Source organism: Bubalus kerabau, chromosome 11 (assembly GCF_029407905.1).
Source record: "Bubalus kerabau isolate K-KA32 ecotype Philippines breed swamp buffalo chromosome 11, PCC_UOA_SB_1v2, whole genome shotgun sequence".
Taxonomy (NCBI): domain Eukaryota; kingdom Metazoa; phylum Chordata; class Mammalia; order Artiodactyla; family Bovidae; genus Bubalus; species Bubalus kerabau.
The window spans coordinates 97,202,334-97,225,793 of NC_073634.1; the positions used below are offsets into that span (position 1 = coordinate 97,202,334).

The following is a 23,460-nucleotide window of genomic DNA, read 5'->3' on the forward strand; positions in this document are numbered from 1 at the left end:
CTCATTTAGTTTATGTTCTCCAATTTCTCCATCTCTTCCTTTTTTACGTTTTTTCTCAAGGCTTTATCAAGGGCTGTAGAAAAGCCTTCCTATACATATATATAAATATGTACAATATATATTTTAGAAGCTTTAAGGATTTTTGCCTAACTAAAAAAATTGACATTTTGATTCCACTTGTTTGACTTAGTATGAATAGAATGCTAGATTTCTAATTAAAAAATAGATATGCAACAAGCAACACAGGTTTACTGTATAGCATAGGGAACTACAGTCAATATCTTGTAATAACCTATGATGGAAATAACAAAACTAATATTATTTGTCTGTATAACTGAATCACCTTGCTGTGCATCTGAAATATTGTAAGTCAACTATACTTCAATAAAATATATATATATTTTAAAAATTAATTCCTGAAGTATGCATAACATGTATGAACCTCAAAAGCATTAGGCTAAATGAAAGAGACTCAAAAGGAGTCATATTTGGAACTTTCCCTAGTGGTCTAGTCATTAAGAATCCACACTTCCACTGCAGGGAGCACAGGTTCAATCCCTGGTCAGGGAACTAGGGCCTCACATGCCACTCAGCACACCCAAAAGAAAAAAAAAAGGAGGCATACTTAAAGGATTCCATGTATATGACATTCTGGAAAAAACATAACTATAAGGGACAGAAATTAGATCAGGCTGTCAGGGGCATTAGATGAAGGAAGGGAACCGACTGCAAAGGAACTTAAGCAACTTCTTGCAGAGATGGAAAACATTTTATATCTTGATTGTGGTGGTGGCTACATGACTGAAACAGTCTGTCAAAATTCATAGACCTGTATACCCAAAAAGGATGAATTTTACTCTATGTAAAAAGTGAAGGTGTTAGTCACTCAGTCAAGTCTGACTCTCTGTGACCCCATGGATTGTAGCCCACCTGGCTCCTCTGTCCATGGATTCTCCAGGCAAGAATTCTCTTCTCCAGGGGATCTTCCTAATGCAGGGATCAAATCAAAAATTTCAACACCTGTCTCAGACACTACCCTCCCCATAAAGCTATCCATTTTTTGCTCTTTTCACAAATATTTCTTGAATGACTAGAATGTGCCATCCCCTGTTCTAAACACTTAAGACACAACAGTAAACAAAACAAAAATCACTGCCCTCATACAGCTACACCATAGCAGAGGGGTTGGGAGGGAAAGCAATATATCATTTGTTGTTCAGTCTCTAAGTGGTGTCTGACTCCCTGCGACCCCATGAACTGCAGTACACCAGCTTCCCTGTCCTTCACTATCTCCCAGAGTTTGCTCAAATCCATGATCATTGAGTTGGTGACGCAACCCAACCATCTCATCCTCTGCCACCCCCTTCTTTTGCCTTCAACCTTTCCCAGCATCAGGGTCTTGGATTTTCAATGAGTCAACTATTCGTATCAGGTGGCCAAAGGATTGGAGCTTCAGCAACAGTCCATGCAATTAATATTCAGGACTGAATTCCTTTAGGATTGACTGGATTAATCTCCTTGCTGTCCAAGGGACTCTCAAGTCTTCTCCAGCATCACAGTTCGAAAGCATCAATTATTCAGGGCTCAGCCTTCTTTATGGTCCAACTCGCACATCCAAACTTGACTACTGGAAAAACCACAGCTTGGACTACACAGACCTTTTCCAGCATAGTGATGTCTCTGCTTTTTAATACGCTATCTAGGTTTGTCACAGCTTTCCTTCGAAGGAGCAAGCATCTTTTAATTTCATGGCTGGCATTCACTGTCCACAGTGATTTGGGAGCACAAGAAAATAGTCTTTCACTGTTTCCATTGTTTCCCCATCTATTTGCCATGAAGTGGTGGGACCAGATGCCATGTTCTTAGTTTTCTGAACGTTTAGTTTTAAGCCAGCTTTTTCACCCTCTTTCACCTTCATCAAGAGGCTCTTTAGTTCCTCTTCACTTTTTGCCATTAGAACATTATCATCTGCATATCTGAGGTTCTTGGTGTTTCTCCTGGCAATCTTGATTCCACCTGATTCATCTAGCCCAGCACTGAAAGTGAAAGTCCAACTCTTTGTGACCCCATGGACTATAGCCTACCAGGTTCCTCTGTCCACGGAATTCTCCAGCCCAGAATACTGGAGTGGGTAGCCATTCCCTTCTCCAGGGGATCGTCCCAACCCAGGGATCAAAACCAGGTCTCCCACTTCGCAGGCCGATTCTTTACCATCTGAGCCACCCGGGAAGTCCCCAGCCCAGCACTGGTCATCTGAATATATCATAAACATCCTGTGTAACTGAATAATGTAGTCAATGTCACAGTCAAGTGCTATGCAAATAAAAACACAGCAGAGTAAGAGGAGCCCAGAGTGTAGGAAACGCAAGTTACAGAATTAAAAATTAAAGTCAGCTAACTGACATGATAAATTTTGAGCAGACTTGACAGTGACGAATATTTCAAGTAGAAGGAACGGCAAACACAAAGGCCATGAGTCTAAAACATGTCTGGCCTGCTTGAAAACCAGCAAGGAGGTGAACAGAGTGATCAGGGAGAACAACGGTGGATGAGGCCAGACAAGTAATAGGGTTAGATGACATAGGGCCTTGTTTGGCTATCACTCTTGGACTGCAAGGAGAGCCAACCAGCAGATCCTAAAGGAAATCAGTCCTGAATATTCGTTGGAAGGACTGATGCTAAGGATGAAACTCCAATACTTTGGCCACCCGATGCAAAGAACTGACTCACTGGAAAAGATCCTGATGCTGGTAAAGACTGAAGGCGGGAGGAGAAGGGGATGACATAGGATGAGATGGTTGGGATGGCATCACCAACTCAATGGACTTGAGTCTGAGTAAACTCCAGGAGTTAGTGATGGACAGGAAAACCAGGCGTGATGCAGTCCATGGGGTCGCAAAGAGTCAGACACAACTGAGCGACTGAACTGAGTGAAACAGGGAGCCAAAGTAGGGTTTGGACAGTAAATGATGATCTGACATATTCCAGAAGGATTCTTCTGGCTATTGTATTGAACTAGACTGCTGGAGGCAAAAGTATCTACAGCTGAGGATCTGACAGGATTAGGACTCTTTCTACAAAGATCCAGGGGACAGATGATGATGGGAACAAGATGGCGGCAACAGGGGCGGTGGGGAGAAGTGTTCCAACTCTGCATGTACTTTGAAGGTAAGACCAAGAGGACTTCCTAGCAGACTGGATGTGGCATGTGAGAAAGGAGGAATAAAATTAACGCCAAGGTTTTTGCCCTGAAAAACTGAAAGATGAAATTATCTTCATCAAAGACAGGGAGATCTGGAGGCGGAGCATATTATAAAGAGAAGAGAAGGGGTTTGGCTTTAGACATGTTCCATTTAAGATGTTTACCAGACACCCCAGTGAGGTTTAGTAGGTAGTTGGGTATTTGGCTCTTAAGTACAAAAAAAGAGATATCAACATGAAAGCCAGTATAAGCGAGTATTAAAAGATATAGAAGTACTGATATGATCCCCAGGGGAAACTCCTATTCTAAAAAGTAGGGAGAAAGAAAATAATAAAAGAAACTGAGAAGGATTGACCAATAAAATGGGAGGTGGGGGGGGGGGGGTATGAACGTGTGGTATTCTGGAAGCCAAAAGTAAAAAAAAAGTATACCAAGGAGCAATGAGTGATCATGTGTCAAATGCTATTTATAGGTCAAACACAATGATGACTAACAACGTACTTTGAATTCTGGTACTTTTATGTTATCGATGACAACCTTGTCAAAGGCAGCTGCAGTCAAGAAGGAGGGGAAAAGCCTAACTGAATTAAGCTGGCTTAAGTGAGAATAAAATGGAGAAACTGGAACCCTCATACACTGCTGGTGGGAATGTAAAATGCAGTCCTTTTGGAAAACGGTCTGACAGTTCCTCAAAATGGTAAACATAAGGCTATCTTATGACCAGCAATTCTCCTCCAAGGTATGCACCCAAGAGAACTGAAAGCACATTCTCACAAAACCTGAATATAAATGTGTCTGATCAGCATATTTCATAAGAGCCAAAAAGTGGGAACAACCCAAATGTCCAAAACCTGAAAGATTAACAAAACATGGAACTCAACCACGGAATGGAATGTTATTCAGCCATAAAAAGGAATGTAGTGTTACAAGACATTTTACTTAGTTAACCTGAGAACAGGTTAACTAAGTAAAAGCAGACAGACACAAAAGGTCACATATTGTTTGGTTCCCTTTATGTGAAATTTCCACAAGAGGCAGACCCACAGAGACATAGGTAGATTCCAAGAGAACAAGCAGAGCTACAGACTGAGGAATAGAGTGACTGCGAAGGGATAAAGGGTTTTTTATGGGATGATGAAAATGTTCTGTAGACAGTGGTGATAGATGCACAACTCTGAATATACTAAAAAAACCACCGAACTGTACACTGATGGTGGTGAATTTTATAGTATGTGAATTATATTTCAATAAAAGAATAACAGAGGAAGAGGTAGAATCAGTTCAGTTCAGTTCAGTTGCTCAGTCATGTCCGACTCTTTGCAACCCCATGGACTGCTGCACGCCAGGCATCTCTGTCCATCACCAACTCCCTGAGTTTACTCAAACTCATGTCCATTGAGTTGCCAACCATCTCATCCTCTCTCATCCCCTTCTCGTTCCACCTTCAATCTTTCCCAGCATCAGGGTCTTTTCAAATGAGTCAGCTCTTCGCATCAGGTGGCCAAAGTACTGGAGTTTCAGCTTCAGCATCAGTCCTTCCAATCAACACCCAGGACTGATTTCCTTTAGGATGGACTGGTTGGATCTCCTTGCAGTCCAAGGGACTCTCAAAAGTCTTCTCCAACACCACAATTCAGAAGCATCAATTCTTCAGTGCTCAGCTTTCTTTATAGTCCAACTCTTACATCCATAAATGACTACTGGAAAAACCACAGCCTTGACGAGACGGACCTTTATTGGCAAAGTAATGTCTCTGCTATTTAATACGCTGTCTAGGTTGGTCATAACTTTTCTTCCAAGGAGTAAGTGTCTTTTTATTTCATGGGGGCAGTCATCATCTGCAGTGACTTTGGAGCCCAAAAAAATTAAGTCTGCCACTGTTTCCCCATCCATCTGCCATGAAGTGATGACACTGGATGCCATGATCTTTGTTTTCTGAATGTTGAGCTTTAAGCCAACTTTTTCACTCTCCTCTTTCACTTTCTTCAAGAGGCTCTTTAGTTCTTCTTCACTTTCTGCCATAAGGGTGGTGTCATCCGCATATCTGAGGTTATTGATATTTCTCCCGGCAATCTTGATTCCAGCTTGTGCTTCTTCCAGCCCAGCGTTTCTCATGATGTCTCTGCATAGAAGTTAAATAAGCACGGTGACAATAAACAGCCTTGACATACTCCTTTTTCTATTTGGAACCAGTCTGTTGTTCCAGACTGAGAGAGAATGGGAGGGAAGAAATTAGAAACAATTGAATAGAGACAACTTTCTAAAGTTCTGCTACAAAGGAGAGCAAATATATAGGACAGTACCTAGCAATGAAGGTAGGGTCAAGAAAAAGTATTTTTTAAACTGGGGGTATTTGAAATAACATGCTTTATACACTGATGAATGACCTAATAGACAGTAAAACAGTGATATAGGGAGCTGGCTGGCAGCAGTGATTCTTGGACTAGTATCCTTAAGTAGTTCAAAGGGGGTGGTATTCGGCATACAACTAAAGATGCACAGATGCACTGATAGTTCATCATGTTAAAAGGAGGGAAGGCAGAATGCACAGGCACAGAGTGCCTCAGTCTTCCTAGTGAAGTAGGAAGTTTCTTAAGAAGCAAGGTCATCAGTTGAATGGGAGAGATGTTATACCTTTAAAGAGAAAGGTGATGGTACAAAAGAGCTGTCTAGAAGAGTGATAACACTAGGTACATATGTCACTGCCTGGCAGTATTAAGGACCCTCTGAGGTTCAAGGGCATGAACTTAAGATCAGTCAGCACAGCTGTGGGAGTGTGCGTGTGCACACATATGTACACACATGCACTTTCCAGCTATGTTCAGATGCACAGGTACAAAGTAGAAGAGTCAGCTTAACCAGGATTACAAATTTTGCCAAGTAAGTATGATAAAGCAAGAAGGGCATGGTAATTGAGGGTATATGAAGAGGAGTTTGTAAAATGACTGGCTATGGAATTTACACTGGGTGAGGAAGGAAATGAGAATGTCAAGAAGGTAAAAGACAATGAAAAAAGTGATAAGATCATGGGCCTGAGGTCCACGGAAAACAAAATCACTAGAGGAAGAGAGTCCAAGGAACTAGAGGCTGGTGAGTGAGAATCATCATCTATGGGTTAGGTCATACCTAAATGCTCAAACCCAAGAAATCATTCCAGTTTCTGAACAGTAAAGAAAGTCTTACAATTATCAAATAATTTTGCATCCTGCTGCCCTTTATATGCCATCCAAAATGGAAATACTGGCACGCCTGGTGCAAGTCCCTACATTTTTATCTATATTTAGTAACTTACATAAATTTACCCCTGGCATATTTTAGGTACTAATAAATACTTACTGATGGATACAGGACCCTGATGAGTTACAAAGCTATGTAGTGAAGGAAAGTAAAGACCAACGAGTGAGCAACTGTCCTTACCATATCACATATAACAGAGACAATTTCACAGCATTTACAGCTGTCTGCCTTTCAGACTACATCACACAAACAATTAACATTTACCAATCATTGTCCTTCATATTTACTATTCAAAGACACTGCAGCCGATGAGGCAATTTTCTATGTTTGGCTGCAAAGCCTATACATTATTAATAATTAAAATTAGAGAAGACACAGCCATTTCATCAAAAGAAATCTGTTTTAAAACTGTTTTAACTGAAACAGCTTGCATCTTCCACATGTTTTTCTTTAGGAACACACATACATTGTTATTTTAACCAAATACATTCTTTTTTAACTTCAGGTAATAATGGGGGGAAAGTGCTCACTTCAGCAGCACATATACTAAAATTGGAACGCTACAGAGAAGATTAGAATAGCCCTGCGCAAGAATGACACGCAAATTCGTGATGTGTTCCGTATTTTTATAAAATTCATTCTAATCCAAATAATAATAATAATAATAATGGGGGGAAAGCACAAGGCTTAAGAATTATGTCCTGGAACTTCCCTGGTGGTCCAGTGGTTAAGAATCCATGCTTCCACTGTTGGGGGCCCAGGTTCCATCCCTGGTCAAGGAATTAAGATTCTACATGCTGCACAGTACAGCCAGAAAAAAAAAAAAAAAAACAAGAATCATCCCCCCCCAAATATAAACTTATTTTGAATTCTAAAGCAATTACAAAATCCTCTGTGCTCAACTCTATCTCTTCATCACAGAATGTAGGAAATGAGCAATTTTCCTGAAACCTAGCGGTTCTCATCTCTGCATCAGAGTAAGGAGCACAGGAAGCTCTGTAAACTAGACCTTGTGCTGTTATACCACCAAGGACCAATTTAATTGGTCTGGGGTGGGATGTAGGTTACCAATAATTTTTTTTAACTCTCCAGAAAATCCTAACATACAAACAGGAAAGCAAACTACAGACCTAATCTAATCCTTTCATCAGCAGCCCATACTTCAAATTTCATGTCCAACTTACTGCCTTCTACATATCTCCATCTGGAAGGTTGCATGCACACCCCAAATGCAAATGTCCAATCCTACAGTCAGCATCTTTTTCCCAAAGCATATTTTTTGTGTTTTTGTTCTGTAACATTTCTGATTACGAAATATAACTTAAATGCACAAAAATGCATAAAACATATAAGTACAATTTAACAGTCCTAAAAAAGTACATCTGTGATTATCAGCCAGATTAAGAAATACACAACTAACAGCAAGCACCTCAGTACCCTATATATCTTATCTTGGCTGGTATCCCAACTCAGCCAGCCACCATCAGAATACGGGTTATCATCGTAAGATTTCTCCTTCTCCCAATCTTCAATAAACCCAAAGTACTGAAGATTTTACTGCCTAAATATATCTCCTGTTCTTTTTCACTTCCATTTTCTTAGTCCAGGCTCTCATGAGTTTGAACTTGTCTCCAGTTTAACCAATGAAATGGTATCTTAAAATAAATCTGATTGTGACCTACTCTTGCTGGTTTCCCATATGTTAGCAAGATAAGATTCTCCTTTGAACTGGCCCTGATCTATATCTAAATATCTATCTACCTACCTACCTATTTCTCTCCCTCTCGCTTTCCCATCACTATGGAACTTGCCCCACTTCAAAAATTATACTGCAGATATACTAACGTGCTTACAATTTCCTAAACACACTATGCCATTTCCTGTCTTTCTACCTGTTCTTCTGCAGCACACATGGTTCTTTCCCACTGCTGAACTTGAATTTACTTTCAGACCCAACCCAGCCACCAATTTCTTCAGGAAGTGGTCTCGGACCACCACTCTATCCCTGAATAGTGATTCATTCTCCCTCTATGCTATTTCTGTACCCTGTTCTTGTCTACAGAATCATTTATCAAACTCGTACTTAGAAACAATTTTCAGTGGCAGCCTCATTTCAACAGCCCCACACCTGCTTCAGGAACCGTCCTTTCTCCATCCACAAAGGCAGGCTTCCAATAGGAGATCCAAACTTCAAAACCTGCCCTCAAGCATAGCTGAACCAGACTGGGCCAATCAGACTCCAGCATGGGCCAATCAGACTCCCTCCCAGAAACCTGGAATTCAAATTAAAATAGAAAATTGGTATCTCCATGTGGCTGAGAACTATTAGTTTTAAAAGAAAGGCTATGGGACTTCCCTAGTGGCTAAGACTCCACAACGCAAGGGGCCAGAGTTTGATGCCTGGTTAGGGAACTAGATTCCACCTGCTGCAATGAAGACTCAGCACAAGCAAATAAATATTTTTTAAAAAGAAAGAAACGTTATGGAAGCAGCCATATTCTAACCATATGTACTAAAAAGAGGAGAAAGCAAATCTTCAAAGAGAAAAGAAAGAATAGATGGGCAGAGTAAAACAAAGGTAAGAGGAGACAGTTCTATGGGCCTTCCAGTTATTCCTAGAAGCTGCTCTGATTCCTTCCTGTTCTTGAGTTTTAAAAGCAAGACCTATATACTGAGATACTACAGATTTCTATTACTTGCAACAAAAAGGTCCAAGTAATACTGGATTAACTTTCTTACACATTATCTCTATTAGCATCCTGAAGGCAGAGGCTGTCTCTTCTATCTGCCAGACCAAGACAGGTCCTGGGAATGTCAGTTCAGTTCAGTTGAGTTGCTCAGTCGTGTCCAACTCTTTGCGACTCCATGAACCGCAGCACGCCAGGCCTCCCTGTCCATCACCAACTCCCAGAGTTCACCGAAACTCAGGTCCGAGTCAGTGATGCCATCCAGCCATCTCATCCTCTGTTGTCCCCTTCTCCTCCTGCCCTCAATCCCTCCCAGCATCAGGGTCTTTTCCAATGAGTCAAATCTTCGTACGAGGTGGCCAAAGTATTGGAGTTTCAGCCTCAGCATCACTTCTTCCAATGAATACCCAGGACTGATCTCCTTTAGAATGGACTGGTTGGATTTCCTTGCAGTCCAAGGGACTCTCAAGAGTCTTCTCCAACACCACAGTCCAAAAGCATCAATTCTTCGGCGCTCAGCTTTCTTCACAGTCCAACTCTCACATCCATACATGACCACTGGAAAAACCATAGCCTTGACTAGAAGGACTTTTGTTGGGTGCTCATTAATTAATATCATCCATGGCAGACTTAAGAGCTGTGCATTTTTCCATATGTAAATTTTAATTTTAAAAAAATGTAACAAGTTTGAACTCCAGCTAATTATAATTAACATGTATGTCAGTGTTTAGAAATAAACTGTAAGAATGTCTGCAACTTATTTTGTAATCAAAAAAAAAAGATTGATAGATAATGGGATAAATTGATGGATAAACATGATAAAGCAAATAAAAGAAAATGTTAATTGCTGGGGTTGAGCTAATTGTAGAATATGTAGGTGTTCACTGTATAATTCTTTCAAATCTTTTGCATTTTTAAACTTTAATAATAAAATGCTTAGAGAAAAATGTACCAGCAATACATCTACACTGACTTATATGGACAAGGTCCACACACATAACTGATTGTACTCCTCTCTGCCTTAAAATGAAATTTCAAAGGACTTTAACAGATACACTAGATAACTCAGCAACTTCCTTTCACTGATTAAGAAATTTTAAAACTGTTTTGTCTGTCTTTCCAGTTCATATGGGTTTTATAATGACAGCTGTTAGGCACAATTAAAATGTAAAACTAAATACTTCTAATTTCATACTTCTAAACTCCTTTAAAACTAGTTTTAGAAAACATAATAAAGTTAGATGGGGAAAATTCAAATCATGTTTTCTACTATCAAGACCATTCATCAAGACAAAAGAGCTGGCAGCTTTATACTGTAAACCTCCCCTTGACAAGACAGAAAAATACACTAGGAGAATAAGAAGAATCACAAAATCACAAAGTGCTGAAACTAGTCAAAAAGACTAACACAAGATTGTTATTTGTCAAAAAGAAAATTAAGACCCGAAGAAGTGATATATCTTGCCTGATGATGATGTGAAAGTCGTTCAGTTGTGTCCAACTCTTCATGACCCCATAGAATATACAATCCATGGAATTCTCCAGGCCAGAATACTGGAGTGGGTAGCTGTTCCCTTCTCCAGGGGATCTTCCCTACCCAGGGGTTGAACCCAGGTCTCCCACTTTGTAGGCAGATTCTTTAACAAGCTGAGCCACCAGGGAAGCATCATCTTGCCTGAGGTCACCAACAACTTTTTAGGAAGGCTCAGACTCAAACCCTGGACTCATGACTAAAGTCCAGCGCCCTTTCCAACCTCTCCTGTGGTTTTTATCTTTTTTTTTTTTTTTTTTTTTTGGAAGAGTAATATTACATAGGTAGTTCAGTGGTAAAGAATCCACCTTCCAATGTAGGAGATGCAGGTTCAATCCCTAGGTCACAAAGATCCCCTGGAGAAGGAAATGGCAACCCACTCCAGTATTCCTGTGTGGGAAATCCCACGGACAGAAGAGCCTGGTGGGCTACAGTCCATGGGGTCACAAAAGAGTTGGACTTAGCAACTAATCAACAATAAAATATTACATGAAGTGCCTCATTTCAGCTTAAATATTTAATATTTTTCAACTTGTTTAATTTTTTTGTACCACATGTTCAAATTCTAAATACAAGTGAATACAGGAATCACATTACAACCAGGATTCAAATGATATACCTTATCATTCACTGTAACTAAACTTCATTAAAACAGCCTGAAAGTGCTATTCCACTGTTTTAGGCAAATAAAGACACATTGACAGAATTTTAGCAGTAAATGTGCCTGCATTCCTCGTATGTAGAAGTTCAAAATTTAACATGTACTTTCCCCAAAAATGAGTAACTCAAAGCTACAAAAACTAGAGAATAAGCCTTAATTCAGCCTATTTTTGGTCTTTTTTTTTTTTTTTAATTCAGAGTGTATTTTAGAGTATATTTACTAAAATAATGGATTACAGATCTGGATAACTGTATTTTTTCTTGCAAAAGCATTCAAGAAATGCTAGTCTGTGTTGTATAAAGAGTGTGGTTAGGCTTCAGTGAATTATGATGCAATTACTGTATTTCTACTGAGATTTCGTCAGACAACTGAAAATCAAAGCAAAGACTAGACTCCTAAGATACAACTTCAGCAGAATACACTGTTATCCCACAGAGCCATAGGTGACCAGCCAGATGCAAACAAAATAGTGTTTCTTTTCCTATCTCTGTTTCATAGCAAAACGAAAGCTGTAAGGAATGTTGAAAGGGTAGCTCTCTATATGCAAAATAAATTTAAATCATGTTACTTCTATTTAATAAAAGACACTTTTGAAATAATTTAGCAATAGAACGCTCAACAAGACAGAGTTCCAAGAAAAATAACCAAAAATAAGTCAACCAGAATGAGCTTGCTGTCTGTTATATTAAAATGGAGATATGTAGAAGTATCCAGCTTACTCTCTGATTAATAATCCATCTGTACAAACATTTAACATTCTGCCATAGTCCACAGCTTTCAACCCCTAAATCAGATTCCCACAAGTGCTGTTGCTGAAAACACCTCACCAAGAACACCTCAACACTGATGAAACACTCAAAATACTACAGAAGGGCATCATACTTCTAGTATGTCAGTAAGGAAGGACCCCTCTGCTACAAAGCAGAATATGTTCCCAATTTCTTGAGCAGCATGTACTAACATGGTTTTTTAACACATGGTAAGTACAGCAAAATTATCTGTGAAATTACACAGATAAGCCCTGTATTTCAAAAAGAATATATTTTTCCTACTGAGAGAAAATGTAACTGCCACAATTATTTTGTTTCTTACTTCCTTTACTCATTTTACACATCATTTTATCTACCAAAAGCAAGGCTAGAAAATGTAACTTCTAAACAGAATAAAACCTCTCGTATTTCATTAACTGACATACCTGAAGTAGGATGTCATTTACAAATGTAATGATGACAATGAAGCAATGCAAGTTCTTGATGAACTTTCTGAATCTTCAAAATAAGACCAAATTATGCCAGTAATTTGTTAGTATATTATACTGGACATCAGTAATACTGTATTGGACATATTGTTAAGGAAAGATACATTTAAGAGCAGTGATAATAGTAAGCATAAAAAATGCTGGATAGATTTTCTGCCCAAAAAATTGTGTGTTATACAAATTGCACTTTGATGCCATGATATCTGCATGTGAAAGTCCCAGCTCTACAACTTCTTTGAAGTTCTCTCATTTGCAATGGGAATACCACTACTTGGCTAAAATTGATCTGTTGATAGTCACCTCACAGAGCTGGTACAAGAAGCAAGAGCTGAATGTGTATAGTCACACTTTGTAAACATAACACTGGGTTGCTCTGGCATTCCTACTGAAATCTACAGCATTACAGCTGTGGAGGAGGCAGCTAACTATCCACCAAAAGCCACTGTTTCTTCCAAAGTAAGAGAGTTGTAGTGGGGACAAGGTTCGCCTCCCTTCACATTTTGTAGCTGAAAATGAACTCCTCCCAAGAACATTTCAACACTGATGAAATAACTCAAAATACTACAGAATGGCATCCTACCACCCAGTCAGCAAGAGAAAGGACATGACATTTCCCAATCCCTCTGCAGCTAGATAAGGCAATGAGACTAAGCCCTCAGCAACCAAAGTGAGCAGAAATTGTACTTGCAACTTCCACCTCTCTTAGACAATGTGCCCAACAAAACACCCGTGGAAGCCAGGTACTAAAGATAGTAGGATCCCCATCAGCCCTATTGCCTGAGCTCCCTAAATGCCTTTTATGGAGAGCCATAGGCTGAGGCAGAAAAGGCAATGGCACCCCACTCCAGTACTCTTGCCTGGAAAACCCCATGGACAGAGGAGCCTGGTGGGCTGCAGTCCATGGGGTCGCTAAGAGTCGGGCACGACTGAACGACTTCCCTTTTACTTTTCATTTTCATGCATTGGAGAAGGAAATGGCAACCCACTCCAGCCTTCTTGCCTGGAGAATCCCAGGGACGGGGGAGCCTGGTGGGCTGCCGTCTATGGAGTCGCACAGAGTCGGACATGACTGAAGCAACTTAGCAGCAGCAACAGACTGAGGTGGATACCTGCTCTGGGCTATTACGCACAGGATTTAGGCATTTTAGCTGATGTATTTCAGGGCTCTAATTCAGCAGCTGGGGTTACTTAACTAATATTAATAGCCAACCCCTCACACAACAAGGTAATGGGTACAACTTAAAAATCCCTAACAGGAGCTTAACAAGCTTCCAACATCTTCCCACAAAGAAACACATAAAAGATAAAATTCCCAATGTAAGAGTTTCCCGGAAGGACATTATCTGAGAAGACTGTTAAAGTTTTAAAGGTAAGAGAACTGGCCCTGAAATCAGACTGCCTAGGTTCAAATCCCTGCTCTATCACTTGCTAACCGTGTAACCCTGGATGGAAATTAACCTGTCTCACATGTAAAGTGAGAATAAAAACAGTACTCACCTTATTATGTTGTTGTGATGTTTAAATGAAAAAAAAAAAAAAAAAATTCCATGCTTAGCAGAAAGCATGGCATAAGAACACTCAGTAAATGTTAGCTTTTATTATTAAAACTATAAAAATTATGATTCTGTAAAATTTCACTGAGCTGATCATATACCAATAGTAAAGTTACTGGAATGCTATCAAGATTCTCTATAGTCTAGTTACTAGCGCAAAGTATTCTAGTAGATATGCAGTTAAACCTAGATTCCCTGAAAGGCAAATTAAGAGGAGTTCACTCTCAGTATTCAAGAAAGACAGCTGCATTGAAGAAGCATGACCTAGGGTCTGGTCATTTGCAAACCATTACAGTGACCAAGAGAGAACAGTGCGTTGTATTAAAACAACCTAATTTCAGGACAGGCTGTACAGGACTCTAATGGCACTGGTTTTCTAAAAGAGAGAGTCATCCTAGCATCCCAAATAGGCACAAGGATTTATAAACAGTTGAGAAACAATCTAAAGATGTGAAGGGAGATTACCAAGGAAACTTCAGAAATTTGTCCTGCCTTTGGAACAATAATCTTATAGCATAGAGTTTTGTGACTAATACACCTACAAGAGAAAATCCATAACAGACTTTAAACCTACGTGTATCATAAAAGCAATTCCATATTTTTAAAAAACACACTCCAAAAATAAATTCTACACTGTAATACCATCTGGAGAGAAGGCACAAGTTCAATAAATTTACAAGGAGAAAGGTAAACTCAATTATAACATTACACAAGTTTTAGAATGAGAATCTTTTAAGTGTTACTAATGATTTCCTCAGCAGTAGCAGTAACATTTATGCTTTGGTATCCCTAAATATAAATATATTTAAGTAAATAAAACAAAATAAAATATTGGGTTGGCCAAAACTTTGTTTGGGTTTTTATGTAAGATAACAGAAAAGCCCAAATAACTTTTTAGCCAACCCAAAGCCCTGTTAGTACAGAACACCTACCCTGCCCTCCTTGCCTATCCAAATCCTTTTTTCCAGGGCCACATTTACTCACACTGCTCCAATGAGGTCTAGAGAAAGACGTTTACCCTGATCTCTTTTATTTGTACCTGTAGCACAAATTTAGACTCCAGGGCATTGAATGCCTTATATTCATATGAGTATAACTTAACACCAAGAGCAAAAACTCCTGAAGGGAAGAGATTGTCATCCTGTTTTGCTATGCCTGTTTTACTCAGCCTGAGCTGACTAAGAATGATTAACACCTACAATTCACTGAATGGCTCACACTGAGCTAGGCACTCTAAATATTTTTAATGGAAAGTTATAAAAGATTTGATAAATACAAATTACTAAATGACATCTGAATTTATGGAACATGTTAATGCTGCTGCTAAGTCGCTTCAGTCATGTCCGACTCTGTGCGACCCCATAGACGGCAGCCCATCGGGCTCCCCCGTCCCTGGGATTCTCCAGGCAAGAACACTGGAGTGGGTTGCCAATTCCTTCTCCAATGCATGAAAGTGGAAAATGAAAGGGAAGTCTCGCTCAGTCATGTCCGACTCTTAGCGACCCCACGAACTGCAGCCTAGCAGGCTCCTCCGTCCATGGGAGTTTCCAGGCAGGAGTACTGGAGTAGGGTGCCAGTGCCTTCTCCGACATGTTAATGAATATCTGCAAACCAGTCATCTAACAACAAAACTAGTGCAATCTCGTTACAGTAGAAGCAACCCATACAGTCTTCATCTTCACAGCAGCCCTATGAGAAGGCAGGGGAGACACAGGCTCAAAGGGACCCAACCAAAGTCACAAAGCTATTAAACGTCAGAGCCAACATTCAAACCAGGTCTTCTGACTAAGATGCCAATTTTCTTTCCACCATATCTATTCTGATACTTGGATTTACTCTTCTCTTCTGCCTAAGTCCTACTATTACTCTTTAAGCTTCAACTCCTCCAAGAAGTCCTCTCCAACTACCACAGGTTACACTTTTTTCACCTCTTTTTTCATCAAAGTTCAATGAAAGAAAGGTCTAAATTTTACACTTCCTTTGTTGTTGCCCCCAGTTTTAGCACAACACCAGGAGCAGTTACTTAATTGCTGTGTGTGTGTGTAAATATATTTGCCACATATCTGAATATATACACATTTATGTATGATAAATGTATACGTAATATAAACTCCTTACCCAGGTTACAAAGTCTCAGCTGATCTGGCCCCTGCCTACCTCACCAAACTCTCATCTGCATCTCGTTCTCTGGCTCCCCCTCCCCCTCCTGGTTATACTCACTCCCTCCGTCCTCCTTTTTGGCCCCTCCCACATACCACCGTGTCCCTGCACTGCGCTCGCAGTCCTCTCTGGCCGGCAGTCTTGCAGCCAGAAAGACTCTTTCTTAACCTTCGGATCTAACTATAAACGAGATCTCTTCAGAGGCCTTCCCCAATCATCCAATTAAGTAGCCACCCCCATCACTCTATCTTAATATCAACCTATATTTTAATTATCTGCCTAGCACTTAATGGTGTATTTCTTGATTACTTATTCTCTACTTCAACACAGGAACATAAGGTCAACAAAAGTAGGGACCTTGCCTGTCTTATTTACCACTGTATTCCAGTGTCTAGAACACTGCCTGGCCCACAACAGATATTCACAGGGGTGTTGAGTAAATACATTTATGAATAAATTAACAATTACTTCCATTCCCATTACTCGATTAATGGTTTTAGCACCAAAGTGGGGAGGGGGGCTTAAAAAGTTAACATTTTGCTAGCTATAAACAAATCTCTCCATCTATTTGAAGTAGAATACTTTTTCTACAGAATTCCTTCTCTAATCTCATTCCAATCTCTAATTTCATTCTCATCTCAAACCAATGGTAAAGATGCACCATAGTAAAGCTACCAATTTCCCCCAAATTGATCCACTGATTTAATGAAATTCCTATCAAGATTTTTCTTACACAAACTTTTTCTAAAATGGCAAGTCACAAGATCTAGAATTGCTAAAACAATTTTGAAAAAGAATAAAAGATGAGGAGTCACTCCCCACCCAAGTTAAAGACTTACTATACTGCTACAGTAAGCAAGCCTGCTGGTACCAGCAGAAGAGTACACTTAGATCAATGGAACAGAATAAAGACCCAGAATTAGAATCACACAAAACTCGGTCCAACTGGATTTTGAAAAAGGTGCAAAAGTAATTCAAAGAAGGAAGGATAGCCTTTTCAACCAATGATGCTGGAGGACTTGGACATGAATAGTCCAAAAAAAAAAAGAAAACAAAAGAAAAAAAATAAAACTTTGACCTAAATCTCATAGCTTACATAAAAAACTAATTCTAACAGATCACAGACTTAAATGTAATACTACAGAAAATCTTCATAACACAGAGCTGGGTCTACAGTTCTCAGACTTGACATTTTCAGACTTCACATTCTCAGACTTGACACCAAAAACAAGACCCATAAAAAGAAACTGATAAACTGGACCTCATCAAAGTTAAAAACTTTTCTTCTAAGAGATCCAATTAAGATTTTAAAAAAATAAAGTTAAAAACAGAGAGAAAATATCTGCAAACCATATATCCAACAAAAGACTTCTGGCTAAAATACTGGGTAGCCAAAATGTTTGAATACATAAAGAACGTTCAAAGCTCAACAGTAAAATAAAACAAAAACAAGCAATCCAATTAGAAAATGAGCAAAAGACATTTCACTAAAAAGGACATATAGATGGCAAAAAACACTTTAAAAGATGTTCAATATCATTAGCCATTAAAGAAATACAAATTAAAGCCAAAATGATATATCACTACATATTGATCTGAATGGCTAAACAAAAAATAATTCATTGCAAAATAGTACAGCCACTTTGTTGGGAAGATCCCTCCTTGGAGAAGGGAAAGGCTACCCACTCCGGTATTCTGGCTGGGAGAATTCCATGTACTATATAGTCCACAGGGTCGCAAAGAGCTGGACCTGGCTTCATGGGAAATAGATGGAAAACAGTGGAAACAGTGTCAGACTTTATTTTTGGGGGCTGCAAAATCACTGCAGATGGTGACTGCAGCCATGAAATTAAAAGACGCTTACTCCTTGGAAGGAAAGTTATGACCAACCTAGACAGCATATTCAAAAGCAGAGACATTACTTTGCCAACAAAGGTTCGTCTAGTCAAGGCTATGGTTTTTCCTGTGGTCATGTATGGATGTGAGAGTTGGACTGTGAAGAAGGCTGAGCACCGAAGAACTGATGCTTTTGAACTGTGGTGTTGTAGAGGACTCTTGAGAGTCCTTGGACTGCAAGGAGATCCAACCAGTCCATTCTGAAGGAGATCAGCCCTGGGATTTCTTTGGAAGGAATGATGCTCAAGCTGAAACTCCAGTACTTTGGCCACCTCATGTGAAGAGTTGACTCATTGGAAAAGACTCTGATGCTGGGAGGGATTGGGGGCAGGAGGAGAAGGGGACAACAGAGGGTGAGATGGCTGGATGGCATCACTGACTCGATGGACGTGAGTCTGAGTGAACTCCGGGAGTTGGTGATGGACAGGGAGGCCTGGCGTGCTGCGATTCATGGGGTCGCAAAGAGTCGGACACGACTGAGCGACTGAACTGAACTGAGCTCCTTTCACTTTGGAAAACCATTTGGCAGTTTCTTACAATGCTAAGCACAGTCTTTTATCATATAATACAGGAATCGCACTCCTAGGTATTTATCCAATGAGTTAAAAATTTATGTCCACCTAGACATAGATGTTTATCAGAGAAGGCAATGGCACCCCACTCCAGTACTCTTGCCTGGAAAATCCCATGGATGGAGGAGCCTGGTGGGCTGCAGTCCATGGGGTCGCAAAGAGTCGGACACGACTGAGTGACTCAACTTTCACTTTTCACGCATTGGAGAAGGAAATGGCAACCCACTCCAGTGTTCTTGCCTGGAGAACCCCAGGGACGGGGGAGCCTAGTGGGCTGCCGTCTATGGGGTCATACAGAGTCAGACATGACTGAAGTGACTTAGCAAAAGACACATGTTTATAGCAGCTTTATTCATAATTTTCAAAAGACTGGAAACAAGATCTTTCAATAGGTGAATCAACAAACTAATATATCCACACAGAGGAATATTATTCAGGAATTTAAAAGATGAGCTATCAAACCACCAAAAGACATGGAGGAACCTTAAATGCATACTGCTAAGTGAAAGAAGCCAATCTGAAAAGGTTATACATGTATGATTTCAATTACAGTCATCCCCTGTACTCAATCCACTCATCTGCGATACTCAAATTCATTGGTATCCATAGGTTCCACATCTGTATATTCAACCAAATGAAGACTGAAATTCCAAGGTTAAAGACCCACAGATATGGAGGGCTGATTGTATATGACACTCTGGAAAAGGGAAAACTATCACTGGAAAAAGATCAGGGGGTAGGGGAGGGATAAATAGGTAGAACACAGGGAGAATTTTTTAGGATAATGAAACTATTCTGTATGATATGGTGGATATAGATGTACTTGTCAAAATCCATAGAACGAATAACACAAATAGTGAACCCGATTCATGGGGTCACAAAGAGTTGGACACGACTGAACGACTGAACTGAAATGAACTGAATGTAAACTATGGACTTTACATTATAATGTATCAATATTAGTCCATCAAATTTAACTCGTGAAAGATATTAATAAAAGGGGCAAGCAGTGAAGGAGAAAGATATATATCTGTATTAACCTGAAGTTGAACTCTGCTCAACTGTCTGCAAACCTACAACTATCCTAAATAATAAAGTCTGCTAATTTTCCTCAAAAAACAGTAGTAACGTCATATGCTAGTAAAGATGTAGAGAAATTGAGCCATTCATATATTGCTGGTGGAAATGTAATGCTACATCCTCTCTGAAAAAGTCAGCAGTGTCTTATAAAACTACTGTATTCACCATACAATGAAGCAATTGCACTCTTGGGCATTAATCCCAGAAAAATGAAAATGTATATACAAAAACCTGTATACAAATGTTCACATTAGCTTTACTGGTAACAGCCAAAAACTGGAAACAATCCAAACGTCCCCCAATTAAACTAAGACATTTCTATCTACCATGAAATACCACTCAACTATAAAAAGGAACAAACTATTGATACACAAAACTACTTGGATGGATCTCAACAAAATTGTGCTAAGTAAAAAAAAAGAAAAAAAAAAGCCAATCTTAAAAGATTACATACTGTATGATTCCACTTTTATAACATTCTTGAAAGACCAAATTATACTAATGGGTTTTTATTGAATATATTATTTCTTAACAACAGCAAGAGAATCTACAATTATCTCAAAATAAGAATTGTTCTACACTCCAAAGGTTAAAGACATAGTCTCCAAAATCAAGTATTTCCCCTGGGTGGGCCGACAAATTTCCCAGAGCAGTGGGTCTCAGTCTCAGATGCATATAAGAATCACCTCTAAGAATTTCGATGCTTAGGCAGTATCCTAGACCAATTCAATTAGAATCCCTTGAGGTTAAAAGGTGATCCGCACTTTTTTAAGCTCTTAGATATTCCAATATGCAATTAAGATTGAGCATCAGTATCTGCCAAAGTAAGAGAGTCTTTTCAAAAGCAACCCTTATTGCATGCCAGGATTATTAACAAGAGTTAAGGATCTGGCCATTAACAGTTCGCTAAAATATTAGCTACAAATCTCACTGATTTGTACTCACCCAAATCTCACTGATAAATCTCACCCAAATCTCACCCATCTTCCAGAAACAGAAGACTCAAAAAATTAATACAAGAAAGATAACAGTTCATTATGATCTATTTTTAAATAACATCCTTCCTTGGTAATGGGAGTTTGAATCAGAAGTTGGGAATACTAGGTTCATTTTCATCTGTGAAACTTCTATAAATATAAAAATGGAACCATTAATTTGGCTTTCCAAAATCTTTCAAGCAAAAAGGTTGCCATATTCCATTTAAGATTTAACCTAAAATCAAAAGGAAGGATTTGAAACAATCTCAGGACTTTCACAAATTTAACTACCTACACACAAACCATGAAGCTTTCCTGGTGGTTCAGCAGTAAAGAAGCCGCCTGCAATGCAGAAGAGGTAGGTTTGATCCCTGGGATGGGAAGATCCCCTGGAGAAGGAAATGGCAACCCACTCCAGTATTCTTCCCTGGGAAATCCCATGGACAGAGGAGCCTGGCGGGCTACAGTTCACAGGGTCGCAAAAAAGTTAGATGACCGCACGTGCGCGCACACACACACACACACACCCCCCCCATGAGAACAAGGCAAATAACATGAAACATTTCAAATGAACTGCTCTTTTCCACCTGCATGTAAAAAAGCAGCAGTGGCAGCATCACAAACACATCAAAAAAAGATTTAAAACTAAATGTCATGTAGGAACACTAAACACACCCAAACAAACCCACATACCACATAATTCAACACATCCGGGTAGCAGTAGCTAAGAAATGGAACAGCATGGAGATTGCAAGGATCTGGCAGACTGGTTTAGAAGAGATTCACATCTCCTTTGCCTTTAATTTTGCCTGTTACATTACCCAAATAGTTTTTGGTTTTAGGTTTGTCTGGAGTTTGGAGCAGGGGGGGATGATTCCACTATATAAATTATCAATTTAAAACAGATTCTCAGTCCAGGTAAATTAAATAAAACACACAAGAATGCTATAAAAAAATTCGACACCTGTATGTTGCTTAAAACATTAAAGTGATAAGGTCATTTTTAAATATGTGTAATCTTTTTACAAGTTCAGAAGAACCACAAATTATGGAGCTACAAACCACCAGCTATTCAAAAGAAAATTGTAGCTTATAAAATATTGGCTGACTGCCAGTACAACTGAATTTTTTTTCCCTCAAACCAGCTTTGTAAGCCACAATACTCTTTCAAAAGTGACTATAACCATATTATCCAATCAAAGAGTAATGTATTAGACAGTAAAGGTAAGTTAATTCTTGGCCTAAAACAAACTGTAAAGTCCACAAATTGTTCACCAACATAGTAAAATACCACCTTAGAAAATTTCAATTCATTACTATTTTACCATAATTTAATCAAGTAACTAAGTAAAAATTACAATAAAAAATAAATTTGGAATCCAAATACCAATCAACACCTTTAAAAGGAGAAGAATAACCACCATCCACCCTCCGCTTAAAATAGTCATCCTTTGAAAAATCGCAAAATTCCCCACTACAATCCAAAAATACTTCCTTAAAACTCACTGACCAAACAGAAACATAAAAGAAAACACTTTGGAGACAGACAAGGGTTCAAATCCCAGCTATACAACTTCTTAGCTATTAAGTCAATTAACCATTCCAGGCCTCACTTTTCTCCTTTATAAAATGGCAACACCACTGTTCACCTCACAGTGAAACTGTTTCAAAGATCTAAAGATAGGGCTAAAGATGTAAAAATACTGGAAACCATACAATTCTACAAAAATAAGGTAACAATGTGAGAATAAAAATATATATTCCAATTTAATTTTGCAAGCCTAGATTAATTACTCTATATGAATTATCCAGTCTAGCTTAACTGACATAACGACTATCTGAATTAAGTATCGCACTTTGGCCTCGTCAAGACAATGGCCTCCTCTCTCCCTCACCTACTTAAATAAAACTCATTCTACCCAACACGGTAGATGTCACGCTTGTTACAGAGAACACTGCATTAGTTATCTTTTCATGAGATTATACATCTAACCTCTCTCACTAGACTACAAACTACTGAAGAAAAGGAATCCATTTTCATAACGTACATCTTTTGCTCCGTTTAGTCACTGAGTCCTGTCTGAATCTTTTGCGACCCCATGGACTGTAGCACATCAGGCTCCTCTATCCATGGAATTTCCTAGGCAAGGATGTTGGAGTAGGTTGCCATTTCCTTCTCCAGGGAATCTTCTCGACCTAGGGATGGAACCCACGTTTAGTAGTACCTTAACACAAAGTGGTATCTATAAAAAGCACTTAAATATTCAATGACCAATTCACTGCACTTCAAAATTAGCCCACTTTTTAGTTCAAGGAATATATTAGATAGTTTCTGAGACTGAGACTTACACAACAATCCACTGCATTTTAATTTCCACATTACCCATTATTAAGTTGCAGTCTGCTTATCTGGTCACTACTTTTACTTTGTCTAATGCACAGTTTCTCTAACTGTGATCCAGGGACCTCTAGAGGTCTTCAAGACACTTCCAAGGGTCTAAAAGGCCAAAAGTATTTTCACAGTAGTACTAAAACATTACATGCCATTTTTAACTCTCATTTAAACTCACAAGCGTAGAGTTTTCTAGAGGCTACAGAATGTATGGAGATATTATAAAATGAAATATATCATGTCCAGAAGTTCAA

At 39.1% G+C, this 23,460-nt stretch overlaps 1 protein-coding gene and 1 non-coding gene across 5 annotated transcripts in view; one reads left to right on the forward strand and one right to left on the reverse strand.

The window, feature by feature from the left end:
* STRBP (spermatid perinuclear RNA binding protein) overlaps positions 1-23,460 on the reverse strand; it is a 181,849-nt gene that overhangs the window by 96,102 nt on the left and 62,287 nt on the right. The window contains exon 1 of one of the 4 annotated variants that reach the window (XM_055541096.1): positions 22,863-22,987. The exons of the other annotated variants lie outside the window; for them this stretch is intronic. The gene's annotated coding sequence lies outside the window, so the exon portion shown is untranslated. Of the gene's footprint in view, positions 1-22,862; positions 22,988-23,460 lie in introns of those variants that run through there. 4 annotated transcript variants of the gene reach the window in all.
* Positions 6,962-7,067, forward strand: LOC129623963 (U6 spliceosomal RNA). The gene has a single exon (XR_008700706.1). It is a non-coding gene; the product is annotated as a U6 spliceosomal RNA (small nuclear RNA).